This window comes from Rhinoderma darwinii, chromosome 11 (assembly GCF_050947455.1).
Source record: "Rhinoderma darwinii isolate aRhiDar2 chromosome 11, aRhiDar2.hap1, whole genome shotgun sequence".
Taxonomy (NCBI): Eukaryota; Metazoa; Chordata; class Amphibia; order Anura; family Rhinodermatidae; genus Rhinoderma; species Rhinoderma darwinii.
The window spans coordinates 29,597,772-29,613,937 of record NC_134697.1 but is presented as its reverse complement, the minus strand read 5'-3'; the positions used below and the strand labels follow the sequence as shown (position 1 = coordinate 29,613,937).

The 16,166-nt window shown below is 39.5% G+C and overlaps 1 protein-coding gene across 1 annotated transcript in view; it reads left to right on the top strand.

Moving 5' to 3' along the window:
* The first annotated feature begins 202 nt into the window (after nucleotides 1-202).
* The window catches only part of LOC142664192 (heparan sulfate glucosamine 3-O-sulfotransferase 1-like), a 92,113-nt gene continuing 76,149 nt past the window's right edge, over nucleotides 203-16,166 (top strand). Inside the window, exon 1 of the mRNA XM_075843233.1 lies at nucleotides 203-310. The gene's annotated coding sequence lies outside the window, so the exon portion shown is untranslated. The remainder of the gene's footprint in view (nucleotides 311-16,166) is intronic.

Below are 16,166 nucleotides of genomic sequence, written 5' to 3'. Positions count from 1 at the left end.
GGAGAAAGAAGCTTTAGGTGACTTGTCTGCTGCTGCTTTTCGCAAGATTCCACCCAAGATCTTCTTATTTTCTGTCTCTTCTTCTACTCTGGTCACTGGGACTTATTAATAAGTCATGATATGGCTGCTGTTAATGCATTTCTGTGGAGCAGACTCTGCCATGGGCTTCACAGTGGAAGAGGACAGTGACTGAGATCTTAACAGTTTGTCAGGCTCCTGATCTGTTGTCAGATTTCTGCTATCTCTCTGGAAAAAGCTGGGGGCACTTTGTACATCATTGCCCTGCTCCCTCTACATGGCTCTATCAGAGGTACAGTACTCTTACTGACATAGACAGCCCTACCAGCTTCTGTTGATACTTTGTATCACTTCTGTATCTTTAGATGTATCTGAAGACTAATATAAATATTTATTCTTGTTGTATAACTTGGATGAGGTTCAGCTTTGTATTTTGAAGCATCTTTGTTATCTCCCCCTGGGGCTAGGTATTCTACTTTATCATGAGGTTTATATGCTGGGTATATTGTGATGACCTATTTATAGTATTGTATTTCTATTTTATGTTTTAGAGCAGTATTCATGTATTATAGAAAAGCTATATAGTTAGACTGCTAGTGATGAATGATCTCTCCCCTGTATTTCTATAGGGCACCTGGCACAGTAAACTTCACTCTGAGGCACCTGCTGAAGGGGGTTAATAAGTCTTAGATGTTCAGTCATGGAGATGATGGTACATTAAAGGGATAGACTACAATCGAGTCATTGTATAGTACACTTTATCTCTCTTTTTTTAAATCTAAATTGGTACTTGTATTATATATTATTTGCACCAACACCTTCTGTGTTGTTCCTCTCATTAGTTGGGCTCACAATCTAATTTCAGGCACACACATGTAAATGGTAGGAAACTGTAATAGCCGGGGCTAAATGCATTGTCCTGGTTGGATTTTATACCCATGATCAAATTGTCGCAAAACCGTTCTAGCCATTGAGATCCCCTCCCCAAAAAAATATAATTTTTATGGGGGGTTTTCATCTTTATTGGTTTAAATGCAGTTTATGGCTAGTGTTGCTTTTCTCACTATTGACTTTGATATTCCTAGATTTAAAGTCGATTATGTGTGTGGCGGAGGGGGGTCTTGTGTAAAACTTGTTCCCATGGTGATTTTGAAATCAGAAAAATGTCGCAAAATGTATGCCATCTGTGCGACGTATTTGCAGAAATAGTGCATGGCATAAGGGGGAATACGTCACACAAGACTCCTCTAGTTGTGCGATGTACATTTCCTGCAATAATAGACTTTGCCCAGTTTATAAATGTCACATTATGTATCTGACCTTAGACATGTCCCCTGTTGGAAAATTGTCGCTGTAGTCAGAACTAGTCAAACATCTACATTGGTAATTTGCAGCGCGGTGTGTAAATATATCTCGATATATCTCTATCCCTTTGTATGTCCATAATATTGTATAGTTGTATAGAGTTGATTTACTAACACAGTATGAAATGAAATCACTCAGCATTCATCTGTACATGACTTCCTAAAGTGTTTGTCACTTTTTAACTTCAGTAATTTATCTACACCATGCTACTATACATGTGGTCAAACTTTATGGTCCAAACCAGAGAACCCAGTATCCGATTGGGATTCCCCTTTAGTCAAGATGACCAAACCCACAGTGTAAGGATATTTTCAAAACTGAGATCTGTACATCTGAATGGGGTTGTTTCTGCATGGATTCCGTAAGCCCGATTCAGCAGAAAGTTCTGCAATACATCTGTCACGTGTGAATATACCCTTAAAGCTAACTTCAGTGTGCCCAATAAAGTCAATGAACATCCATCCTGTGTATCGTGTTCAGTGGACATTGTGCTGTCCTACAGAGCCAAAGTCACTCTGAATGCAGCCCTTGGTTTTAACTAATAGTAAGGATCTCAGGTAAAGCAGCCTCATTTTAATCCCATCATGTCCTCATAGGGCTTATATCAATACCTATCTACAGAAGGCACCCGTTTTTTTAAACCGGTTGTCTAGAATTTGAAAAAAATAAAAAATTGGAAATAATGCCGCTCATCTCCATGGCTTGTGTTTGGCACTACATCTCAGTCCTAAATGATTAGACCTCCGCTGCAATACCAGACACAAGCCATGGACAGGAGTGGCGCTGTTTCTGGAAAAAAGCAGACCCTTCTAAGCGTATGATTAATAGTTGTTGTGTTTTTTTTCTCCCTATATGATTCATTTTGCATGTTTCATATGAGCTCTAATGCTTTCCATCAGAAATAATAAGCATGAGAGATTCTGTATGCACTAAAGACATTGTTACACGTGTTCATAGCACACAGAATATGCTCCATTAATTCCCAGCAGCGAGTCCTGAGCATTTGATGCTATATGTGCACATAGGAACCGAGCATCTCCTAGGTCTGTCTTACCTGAACCGCTGAAGAAAAATGCCCAGTTTGACACATTCTGTTTAATGTGGTGAAACAAGCGCCTTTCTCTAACCTCCCCAGTTTTCCTCATTATGTATCATAAAGTGGAGCAGAGACTTTTTTCCTCCACAGTATGAAATTGAAATGTCTGTCTGTTGTATTATGGAATAAAAGCAGGTCAGTACAACAGGGCATCTTTTGTATATTAAGGTAGTAAATGGCAGAGCTGACTAGTTCACCATAATGGACGTATTATAAGCTTTTCTGCTTTTATTCACTCTTATGCATTATTTTCTGAGCTCTTAATAAAATAAACGTCCCTTTGTATTGTATACCATTATTATATGATCAGAAGGCTATGCAGCAGTTATTGCAAGGTGCAAATTATTTTAATGGAAGTCCTTGGTTTTTCCACTTTTTTTGAAGTTTTTAAAAACTCTTTTTAGCTATTCTCTCTGTCTTTTCAGATAACAAGTAGTGTGTGACGACCATTAATGTCAGCCATTACATTGCCGTACAAGCGGGGGTGTCATACAACTTTTCACAGACCCTGAATGATGTAAAGCTAGTAAGCGGCAAGACCAGATGTAATTGGATATAACCATAGTGATAGAAACTTATAGAAGTATGTTTTAAATGACCTTCCCAACTTAGACACTTATGGCACATCCACAGGATATTCTGTTGGAATGTCTCTATGGAATTCTCTATGGAATGTCTGATAGATGCGGATCCCAGCTCTGGTACCTGTACCTATATCGAGAACTGGGGTCACCCGACTACAAGCTGCCGATTCCAGAGGGGGACACGCATGCACGTGCCTCTCTCCATTCTGTTGTTCGGGCGTTAGAGACAGCCAAGCAACGCGGACCGCTCTCCACTAGCGTCCGGAATCTGAGGGCAACGCACCAGGCGTGTTTTGGATTTGGTGACCCCCGTTCTCAATATAATTGCTGGTGCCAGAGCTATCAGATCTCAATGGTGTATTCTGTGGATATGCCATAAAAGTCTAAGTTGGGAAGACATCTTTAATAAAATATAATGGGAAATTGCCCAAACAGCAATTCCTTAAAGGGGTTTTCCCATGAGAGACATTTATGACAAATCCACAGGATATGTCATAAATGTCAGGTAGATGCGGGACCCACCTCTGGTACCTGCATCTATCTCTAGAGCGGGGCCCCTAAACTCTGTTCTACCTCATTGTGTTCCGGCTGATTTCCAACCATGAAGGAGAAAACAGCTTAACCCGCTGAGCTATTATTTTTCCGTAAGCCCCAGAGAACTGAATGGTAGTTACGGAAACGGCGTAGCTCGCATGTTATGCTGCTGCCATAATTGCCATTCACTGGTATTGGAGTTACGGAAACAGCATAGCTCAGTGAGTTACGCTGTCTTCGTAACTCACGACCATATAACCTTTTCTATGGTTGGAATTCACCTCATTCAGCCGCAACACAGAGCGGCTGAACAGGGTTTAGGGGGCCCAGTTCTAGAGATAGATGCGGGTCCTAGAGGTGGGACCGCATCTATCTGACATTTATGGCATATTCTGTGGATATGTCATAAATGCCCTTCATGGGAAAACCCCATTAATATAACATTAACATTATGATTGGAATCGCTTCGGGGATAAAAACCAACAGGGAAGAAAGGTGTGAGGGCTCGTGCACATAACTGTATTGGGTTTCTGTAGTACCTCTGAGTTGTACAAAGTCATAATATGGAACTTATCAACTTTTATGGGTCCCTACTGCAACTATGTATGATTTTAATGAGGTTGTTTTTTGTTGTATGTTTTTTTTTTTTTTATCAGATTCTCATAAATTTTACAAAAAAAATATTGGCTTCATCAGATGCCCTATATGGTGGCACACAGAGTGCCTCTAAGCTGAACCCATTCACATGGCTCAGCCTTGTTCAGGAGATTTTAAGGAAAACTTTAACCCTCCCCTTCCTGATATGGGGTGGGGGGGGGTCACAAAATTGCACTGTAATCACCAATGTGTGCGCCAGAATTTAGAGTTATCTAATGCTTCTTGTAAGGGCATACCGGTTGGAGAAAAAGCTCCTGTAGCAGCTTTGAGGTTCTTCTAGAGGTCAAGTGGTAAACTCCGATGTCCTTCCCAGGTCACCCCATTCTAAATACATTGCTAAGTAAGAGAGGGAGGACTGGCTTGAGGGTCACACTGCTCTTTTAATATACATGGAATTGGAAGTGGAGAGCAAGGAATAAAGTTTGGGCCCCTGTTCTGTACCAGACGGGGACCCTTCATATTTATAAAAATATATTTAAAGTATCTGAAGTATTCTTACTGTCACATTCAATCTTCTGTACAGAAGTACCACATATGTTGTGTGAAAGTTCTAATATAAGAAATCATTTAAAAAGTTTTACACTTGTAACATTCAAAGTAAAAGCTTATCCAAAAGTAAAGTGGAGAAATCAAAGTCCAAAGAAAAGAATCATTGATTGTAATCCCAGTTGGCCAAAACTCCACATCGCAAAACTCAAATAGTCTCTCAAGTGGCCACTTAAAGGAGAAGTTAATCTGTGCAGTTTATAAACCTTGCAAACTGTCATTAACTGGAAAAAACAAATAATTCCTCCACGGATTTGTAAATGTCGATATTATATATATATATATATATATATATATATAATGCTAAAATCGCATAAATACAATAAAAAAGTCAACACATAGAGATGTAAAGACCGAACCATCGAGTACATGTAAGAGCCCTCTGATCAATGTACTTTACAAGAACATGACTCATAAGTGTAATGTTATGCAGTTGTCATTTTTCTCCCATGTACTTCCGGCTACAAGATATGCGACTTTACAGACATATTGAAATTTCACACATTTTCATGCTATTTTAAGCATTCATTGGATTGCAGATTTATGAGTAGAGAAGTCATCAATCAGGGAGATTTTGGCTTAGAAATAAATCTGTTCCTGTTTTATGTCTTTAACTTCGGCACAGGTAACTAGGTTATAACTGTATTAAAATTGACAGAGATTTACAAGTTCAAAAAGATAAAATGTAATTGAATAATAAAGCAATTGTTCTAAATCTACCCGCTACATGTGATGAAAGATTTTCTTCCCCTTAATTATTTTTTTTATTTTTTTAGTAAGTATTTAGAGGAGTTCTATAATATAAATGCTGCTACTAAGATATCACCATGTGCCATATTTGTAGCGCCAAGAACCGGATCGGATCCCATGTGATAAGTTCAGGAAAGCCCAAATAACCCCTCACTCCTAAGAACTGCAATTAGAAAAAAACTGATTGTAGGTCATTTTGGCCATCACCACTTCGTCAGTTTGCATATTGGTCTGCTATTCGATACACTCACTAAATGAAAAACCAGATGAGAGGCCCAAATCCAACAAAACACTGCAGACTTTTAACTACATCTTGTTGAATGAAAATGCATAAATGTGCCCAAACTATGGAACATGGAATGGGCATCACGGAACAAAATGGCACAGAATAATGTGCATTGGTTGTTGAATGCTGCAAGCAGAGCGCTTCTAAATGCTGTATGGCTGGGAATCTGAGGTTGCTGGTTCTTGTTCCAAGGTCGTCTGCAGAGAACATGGGAGTTTTTTGCTCGGTTGGACTTTCACCTTGTTACCAAGTAGCGAGGTAGCACTGCAAGTCTATTGCACATTGACAATGAATGACTGTGTTCTCCTCAGGTCCTTCTCCACTCTGGAAATAAGGCCAGCGTCACACTGCACTCAACCATATGGCAGGGATGTGACACGTTATATAATGCATGACACAACCCTGCAATATGTCACTCCTGATTGGCTGTACAACTTACACCTCTGCTGAATCAGAGACTTCCCTTTTTTTTGGAGAACCCAGAGAAAAGCCTGGTATAGAACCTAAGGCTGGGTTCACACAACCTATTTTCAGACGTAAACGAGGAGTATTATGCCTCGTTTTACGTCTGAAAATAGGGCTACAATACGTCGGCAAACATCTGCCCATTCATTTGAATGGGTTTGCCGACGTACTGTGCAGACGACCTGTCAATTACGCGTCGTCATTTGACAGCTGTCAAACGACAACGCGTAAAAATACAGCCTCGTCAAAAGAAGTGCAGGACACTTATATACGTTATATGCAGGGCACTTCTTTCAGACGTAATTTGAGCCATTCTTCATTGAACTCAATGAAGCACAGCTCAAAATTTCTCCTTTAAAAAACAAATTAATTGGTCACAATGATTTTCCACCTTGACCCATCAGAAAACCTGATCAGTTGCTTTGCCGTGTCTATAGTAGCGCCCCCTTAAGATAAATAATATTTGAACATCATTTTGAGAATTGGTTATGGAAGGGTTCTCAACCATGGTTCTGTCCAATACTTGTTCAAAAACCCAATATGTATCAAGTTAGATGAAAGGAGCTTTTCCTTTCCAGATACCCCTGTCCCCCCCCCCCCCCATATAAACATGAATTTCCATTGTAATTGGCCAATCTAATGTAAATACAACTTTCACTTATTAAGATGGTCGCTGACTCCAACTGCATCCTACAGAACTTCTACTGAAGGGTCTGTATCGCTACAAAGAGCAACTTCTCACTACTACTTGTAGGGACGCTATTATCCAAAAGTGGCATATGTTGTAAAAAAAAATTGTTTTGTGGATAAAATAAAAATGTTCTTTTTTTTTTTTTTTTATTTGATTGATAAACGTGGCAAAATGAGAGATTTCATACAACCGTTTTTCTGACGTACCATGCCCTGGAATAACAATAATGTTCTGGAGACTTTGTAATATAGGGTTGCCGAATATAGCGATCTCTTACTACCTATTGAATTTACTAATTCTAGCTATTTCGGTGGTGACCTATTTCTGCCAAGACTTCGGGTTGCCTGGCATGCTATTGATAGGTGATACTTAACATATGTTATTAGAGTCCCTTTATTTAAATGTGTGTGAGCATTTCTGGCCTGGACATGGTCACAGATCTGTAGTGTGCTTATGTGTCTGAACAGTTGGTGTCGGTGTAATCCAAAATTGATCATGTATTAGAAAAGCAAATGTTTTTGTTAAGTTCATTATGTATTATAGAAAGAACTAACACCGGTTCTGTTATTCTGCAAATAGCATATTTTCTGCATCTGTCCTGTAAAAATAAGCCTTTTACATATACCGAGAGCAGATGGAATTGTTATAATCACATTCAGAATATCTGCAATACATCCAGGATTAGAAAAAGTGAGGATTTTTAGTCGAATAGCAGATATTTTTCTAAACATAATGATTCAAAGTGATCATCCATCCATAATGATGGCACATGCAGGTTACTGTTTTTTTATCGGGTTCAATATACATTAAAGGAATAGTCCTAGCAAAACCTTATACGCTGTGCCTAGGTAGAGACCTGAGGGGGTGGTGCATGATCCAGGATTCTCTCTTGTAAAAATGTAATCCCTGTGTCATGCTCCGCCCTCTCAGGCAAGGTACGTTGTTTCCTGGCGTGTTTCTCCAATGATTTATATAGCACTATAACATTTATAGCCCTTTACAATGCTGTACAAAATGAGTACAACACCAAGGTTTAAAGGGTCATTCCCATGTTCGACATATTTGGAATAACCTGTGGATATACCATAAATGGCTGATAAATGTGGGTGCTAGCTCTGGGACTCGCATCTATGTTGAGAGCGGGGTGTCACCCGACCCACGTGGATATGCCATAAATGTCTAAGATGTGAATAACCCATAGACCATGATCACAAACAAGACTGAACTTCTAATTCACCTACTAAATGGAAGTCACATGATGCAGTAGGAGAGTTCCAATCATATGAGCTTGCAATCTACAGTGCAAGGCCTTGTTTACGTGGCGTTCAAAAAAAACGTGTAAACGTCTCAAACGCTAGCATTTTTTGTAAAGCGCTTTTTTAAATACAGGCATGTTTGATGCGTTTGCGCGTTTTTTGGCACGTAATTAGGATTTCCATTGACTCTGGAAATTAGGTGCGTTTTACGTGCCAAGAATTAACATGGCGTTTTTTTTTTTACACAACGTGATTTTCTAAACACGCGAGCGTAAAAAAAAATGTATTGTGCACGCTACAATGCGCTTTCCCATTGATGTCAATGGGAAGCTTAAAGCATGCATTTAAAACGCATCAAACGCCTTACTGATAGGGTAGAATAATTTGTGAGCTGTGTGTAAGAATAGTTCACGGCTTGATAGGATGTAGTGCTGGAGCAATGGCTGAAGCAAAAATGTATAATGCATATCTGAAGAGGGGTGTGTGTGTGTGTGTGTGTTAGGGTATGTTCACACGGCAGCGTCCGTAACGGCTGAAATTACGGGGCTGTTTTCAGGAGAAAACAGCCCCGTCATTTCAGCCGTAACGGCATGTTCAGGCGCTTGAACGCCGGCGTCCATTCCGGACGTAACTGGGGCTGGTTTTCCATGAAAAACGGCTCCATTCACGTCTGAAGAAGTCACATGACACTTCTTTGACGCGGGCGTCTATTTACGCTCCGTCTTTTGACAGTGACGCGTAAATATACGCCTCGTGTGAACAGACAAACGTCAGCCCATTGCTTTCAATGGGCAGATGTTTGTCAACGCCTTCAAGCCGTAATTTCGGACGTAATTCGGGAGTTAAAACGCCCGAATTACGTACGTAAATAGGCCGTGTGAACATACCCTTTACAATTAGCTAAGATACTAATTATATATATATATATATATATATATATATATATATATATTTAAATCTATTTTTATTTATTTTTTTTAGATTTCAGTCAGACTTTCGATTCCTTAAGGGTATGTTCACATGGCCTATTTTTGGCCGTTTTTCCGGCCGTAAACGCCTGAAAAGTGGCCGAAAAATCGGAGGCAGAACATCTGCCCAATGATTTCAATGGGAAAACGGCGTTGTGTTCCGACGAAGCGTTTTTCGCTGCGTTTTTTTACGCGTAAAAAAAAGGGCCACGAGAAATAAGTGCAGGACACATCTTGGGAAGTTTTTGGAGCTGTTTTCCATAGACTCTAGTGAAAAAAGCTCCAAAAACGGGCGTAAAAAACGCAGCGAAAATCACGAGTGGCACAAAAAATGTCTGAAAATCAGGAGCTGTTTTCTCTTAAAGAGGCTCTGTCACCACATTATAAGTGCCCTGTCTCCTACATAAGGAGATCGGCGCTGTAATGTATGTGACAGTAATGCTTTTTATTTAAAAAAACGATCTTTTTTCACAACGTTAGGAGCGATTTTGGTTTATGCTAATGAGCTTTCTTAATGCCCAAGTGGGCGTACTTTTACTTTCGACCAAGTGGGAGTTGTACAGAGGAGTGCATGACGCTGACCAATCGGCATCATGCACTCCTCTCCATTCATTTACACTGCACTAGCGATATAGATATATCACTATGTGCAGCCTCATACACAAACCCTAACATTACTACAGTGTCCTGATAATGAATACACATGAAATCCAGCCTGGACGTCATGTGTACTCAGAATCCTGACACTTCTGACTCTTTTTTTGTGAGATTCCGGCAAGTGAGATCTCGCGAGATTTCGTATCCGTTGCTGGAATCTCACAAAAAAGATTCAGAAGTGTCAGGATTCTGAGTACACATGACGTCCAGGCTGGATTTCATGTATATTCATTATCAGGACACTGTAGTAATGTTAGGGTTTGTGTATGAGGCTGCACATAGCGATATAACTATATCGCTAGTGCAGTGTAAATGAATGGAGAGGAGTGCATGATGCCGATTGGTCAGCGTCATGCACTCCTCTGTACAACGCCCACTTGGTCGAAAGTAAAAGTACGCCCACTTGGGCATTAAGAAAGCTCATTAGCATAAACTTAAATCGCTCCTAACTTTGTGATAAAAGATCGTTTTTTTAAATAAAAAGCATTACTGGTGACCTACATTACAGCGCCGATCTCCTTATATAGGAGACAGGGCACTTATAGGGCGGGTTCACACATGGCGGAATTTCACTTAAATTCCGCTGCGGACACTCCGCAGCGTTAATCCGCAGCGGAGCCGTTTCTCCATTGACTTTCACTTTAATTTAGCAGTGTTCGTTTACACGATGCGTACAATTCCGCTGCGGAGCATAGGCTGCGGAGCGGAATTTGGTGTCCGCAGCATGCTCTGTCTGTTGCGGAGCAGTGGCGGACTGGTTGCGGACTCATGGCGGAATTTCTCCATTGACTTCAATGGAGAGTCAAAATTCCGCAATGAAGTCCGCAGATCTTATGTGTGCTGCGGAGCGTATTGTTTTTACTACCATGACATTTCTTCATTCTGGCTGGACCTATGTATTTCTAGGTCTACAGCCAGACTGAGGAAGTCAATGGGGCTCCCGTAATGACGGGAGCGTTGCTAGGAGACGTCTGTAAATAGTCACTGTCCAGGGTGCTGAAAGAGTTACGCGATCGGCAGTAACGGTTTCTGCACCCGGGACAGTGACTACCGATCTCAATATACATGTATCTGTAAAAAAAAATATAAGTTCATACTTACCGAGAACTCCCTGCGTCTGTCTCCAGTCCGGCCTCCCAGGATGACGTTTCAGTCTAAGTGACGGCTGCAGCCAATCACAGGCCAAGCACAGGCTGCAGCGGTCACATGGACTGCCGCGTCATCCAGGGAGGTCGTGCTGGATGCCGAAAGAGGGACGCGTCACCAAGACAACGGGCGGTAAGTATGAATTTCTTTGACTTTCACTAGGGAAAGTGCTGTCCCTTCTCTCTATCCTGCACTGAATAGGGAGAAGAGAAGCACTTTTCCTGCAGTCCGCAGCGGCCAGTCCGCATCAATTTTCTGCACATTTTGTGCAGATCCGCTGCAGAATCTGCAACGCAGATTCTGTGCGGCATTGATGCGGACAGTTGCGGAGGAATTCCGCCATGTGTGGTCATGCCCTTAATGTGGTGACAGAGTCTCTTTAAAAACAGCTCCGTATTTTGAGACGTTTCTGACTCTGCGTGTGAACATACTCTTAGACATCATGAAATACGATGCGCTAGATGTTCAAAGGACGCCAAAACGTTAAATCCCTGTGTCATGCGTTTATTGATAAAATGTATTTTGTAGGTGAGAGACAGATAATTTTCGGTGGTGATGTCAATATTCCTGGAGGTGATCAGGTTACGTGCAGAGCAGAGGTTGTGCTAGGTGTAGTGTATACATGAGCCAGATTGTTGTTGTTTTTTTTATTCACTGGGTAATTGGCATGTAGTGGAAAGATTGATCGGGAGCAGTACTACTACTAAGGGAGTATTCACACAGTGCGTTTTTGTGTGTTTTTTTTTTGTTTTTTTTTTTACTCCGTCTGGAGAAAAAAAAGGTTCAAATCTCCAGAGGTATAAAAGTCTTCTTTACGATGGGATCTGTGAATATTCACCTCCGCAAATGATTTTAGCTGAAACAGCTTAAAGAAAACCTTAGATAACGTCTTGAAACAAAACAACAAACACGTTTGTCAATGTATAGAATCTTGTTTGAATGTTGATCAGTTTGATCGCCAAGCAGGGTCACAAAGGAAGTTTTTCTCCCATCTAGGGTAGATTGTCTCATTCATTTTGGGGTTATTTACCTTATTCTACGTAAGTTCTAAGATTTATTCCCTGTTGTACTTGATGGACGTGTGTCTTTTTAACCATACCAGCTATATAATGATGAAATAAATGGTCTAATTCTGGAAGCTTTGAGGAGAAAAGAGGATGAAGTATTGCAGTTGACCTCTGGGGGCACACACCATTAGAGGCCTCCGGTTAGTTTTGATGCCTTTTTGTCCACAGTGTACATGTTTAGGCCTGATTCACACGAGCGTGGCGCATCTCGGACGTGAAAAACTGCCGTTTTTCATGTCCAAGGTGCATCCGTGCTCAGCGCTGCGGGATGCGTGAAAAAAACGGACATGTCCTATTTTCGCACGGACTCTTCACACGGTCCGTTGAAACAACGGCTATGTGAACGGCCACATTGAATTACATAGGTCCGTGGGACGGCCGCTATTTCAATGGCCGTCCCACGGACGTTTAACACGCTCATGTGAATCAGGCTTTACTCTGTGTATTTTCTGATCAAATAATAATAAAATGTAAATAGTTTTTGAATTTTAGTCATTGCCACCAAAAATCTTAGGGATGATATAAACCAAAATAGAATTTAATGCTTCAAAACTATCCTCCCTGTACTTGTATGGAAAAACAAAACCAGTCTCTTCTGAGCAAGAATAACTTTAACTAGTCCCAGAACTCTTGATACTATTGTACTGTTGCATTTGGCATGTTGTATATTGAATAAATGTCAGAAATTCTGTTCAAGCAAGATAACACACTTGAATTTTGTAGTAGTTTACGTAACCCCTTGTAATGGCATAACTTTTTTTTTTGTTGTTGTTGTTCTATAGGTGTTCTACTTTTTGTGTTTTTTTTTATGTTTCTGTGGGTAGACAGACATTTTTAGTTTCTGGATGCACCATGTTGTTAAGTGAGCCTGCATGCAGTATACAGTCTCCTGTTCTCTTCTAGGGCATTTAGAAGTTCAGTATTTGACATGTTCACTCGAGAATGAAGCAGGAGAAAAGCCTTATTATTTTCATACTCTGCTGAATTCTCACGCTATCTCTAGCATTCTAGATACCTAGCTGTGAAACGCACAGCAAAAGAACCATATTTCCTGTAAAGAGCCTTTTTGAGTGTTTTTTTTTTTTACTATTTTACGTATTTTTTTTCCAATCCTACTACAGATGATTAAAAGAGCTTTTTTTAAAGAGTGTTTTTGAGGTTGCATTGAAGAAGTGGTTGTCTGTCAAAATATTTTTGTATGTTCTTTTAGAATGAAATAATATTTTGAGCTTTTGTAGGTGTTATTTTCTTTGAATAATTTACATTATTGGGATCATTTTATCTGTTTAGTTGCAAAATGTTTCCTAAACGAAAAGAACTCCAGTCAAAACTATTTTTCGTTGATGATCCATCTATAGGACACCTGTGATAAGAATTGAACAATATATACAGTAGAATGGATATGTGAATAATTCCTTATTTTATAAAGATCACTTGTATTTTCAGATGCCATTTTTTAAATATTCTAAAGTGTTTTAGCTGAATCACGCCTGAGATCTAAACAGGGGAAGGTAGTTCACAAATGGGCGACAAATTTTTTTTGTTGAAAAAAAAAAGCCATGAAGATAGTATCCATGAGTTGCTATCATGTAGATACCGTACTGTAATAGTAAATACATGGAGTACAAAGCCTTTACGATCAGGAATATGTTATTATATATAATTTTTGCTACAGTTATATAAAAAACTTAAGTGACTGACTTGTCAGTAGTGGTGTAGCTATAGGGATTGCTATTGGGTCCCAAGCTGATCTTTTGCACCAGGGCCCGTGAGCCTTCAGTTATGTGACTGCTTGTCAGTGTGATCTTGTGTTCACTGATGACCAACATCTTTCAAAATCTGCTTCACAGTCTTATTGACCCTTAAAGGGGTTGTACAGGATTAGAAAAACATGGCTCAAATTTTACCTTTTTAATATTACAAAAAATTAGAAAGAACATATGAAAAAAATCTCATTTCATTGGGTAGATAATATGCGATATCTAGGTTTAAAAATTGCAAATCGTAACGCAAAAACAAATGAGTTAAATCAAAAGATGCTCTTTGAAGTGGTTCGGGAAGATGTTAGGAAATTGGTCAAAATAGATTTGTCATGGATAGCAAGGATTAATAAAATCATCTTTATTTTCCACCTCCTTCCCATCAAATTCCCCCATACCTGGATAAAAAAATAGCAAGTTTACATTTTACAGAGCTTGCGCTAAGGCCTGAATCCGTCAGGTCAGCGGCACTGGCGGGTTCATTGACTACGGGTTCTGCATGTCTGACACGCAGGATCCATCGGTTAACGATCACATCTAAGTTATGAACATGTAGGACCTGCTCTCACTGAACCAGTCAGTCCCGCGGACCTGACGGATTCAGGTTTCAGCGCACGATACAGCTGCTGTGTATGCGGGATATTAAAGAGTTGGACCTCTTTTACGGTTACAGCTGTCTTTACCCTTCTGGTAGGTAGCGTTCTCCTGGCATTCGACAAACCCATATTTGTCAATCAGGATGCCTGCGGTTGGACACTTTAATGGTTAAATGGAATGATTTTGATACCATTTGAATTATGGATTTGCTATAAATTAAATCTCCTTATATAATCTTCAAAGTGGCTCTAGAGATGGAGCTTCACTTTAAAAGCAATGTTTAACTAAGAGTAAAAACTCATATCTAGTTTTCCGCTACACAGGAAAATGCAGGATAAATCAGCACTGTTAAATTATAATTTTTTTATAAAAAGAATACCTTCCACATTTCCCTATTATTTCAGATAGAAGATGAAGTGTGATACCCTAAGGAATTGCTGCTTGCTTTTTATAATGAAGCAGATTCCTTTAATCAAGTGCAAACCAATGGGGATACGAAAGCAGCGAACATGGCTTATTTTGCCTTTGGGGAGATGTGCGCATTAATGCTGGTGTCCTCAAATAGTAAATGCAAAAGGAGCATTTCATAGTCACATTGAATAGACATCTGCCATTATTTAGAAAACCTATTGCACCTTGATTTTTTATTTGGGGGGGGGGGGGTCTCAAACTACTTTGGATACCCTGGTCTGTGTGCAGAAGATGAGTAGTTAGTATTTTTCTCTTTAATATACTAATATATCATTTTTTTTTCTAAAACTTCCATATGTCGCATTATTCCCAGGTTCCTAGTTCTGTAAGGTCTATAGAGAAATCAGCAATGTGGTCTTAAGCTGCTGTAGATTCTCACTAGCCGTTTATGTGGCATAATTTTTAAGCAGATTGGAGAATATGACGTTTTCAACCCACAATAGGGGAGATTTATTAAAACGGAATAGTGTACCAGTCTCTTCCAGTACAGAATTGTTTAAAAAAAAAATAAAAAATAAATGGGTGAAAAATGTTGCTAAATAACTTGTGGTCTGTGCCCTTTTGCCAACACATTTGTATATCATGTAAAAAAAAATATCGCAAAGGGCTCTATAAATGTGATGTTTTGGCAGAATGGCTTTTTTTAATGAATTGATACCATATACTGATAAATATGCCCCACTGAATTTTTGTTTGTGGTGTTCCTTCTTTGGGGCCCAAACGTTGGATTCTTTAGGTGAGACCATTTTGTGCCCCTTTTCCACCCGAAGACCTCAATTGTAACGAAAGCTTCATAGAGGAAGACATCGGTACTGATCCCATAAAACATCAGAGAATCAGACATGAGTTTTCAGGGCAAGTTAATCGGTACATTGTATTGTGTTTGAAATCCTGATACATCTATATTGTAATTATTAAATCTCTTGTGAATAGTTTTATGACCTTTTATTGCTTTTTAAGATTGTAATATTGCCCATTGACACACAACATTTGTAAACTTCCCTTTTATAGTAGAAAACATTATCCTCCGATAAAGTCGAAAAAAACGACCTGCCGTACTCATTTTACTGTTAGAATAATGTGACAATTTGTTTTTATATATCTTCAGCTTGTCTATTGCAGATGATGGCAACATAATAGTTCTGTAGTCCTACGAAGAGAAAAATAAAAATGATTACATTGGATTCAAATTCAAATTTTCTCAGCTATAATAACACTGATAAAAACTCACGATTTCTGTTCTCGGCTTAAA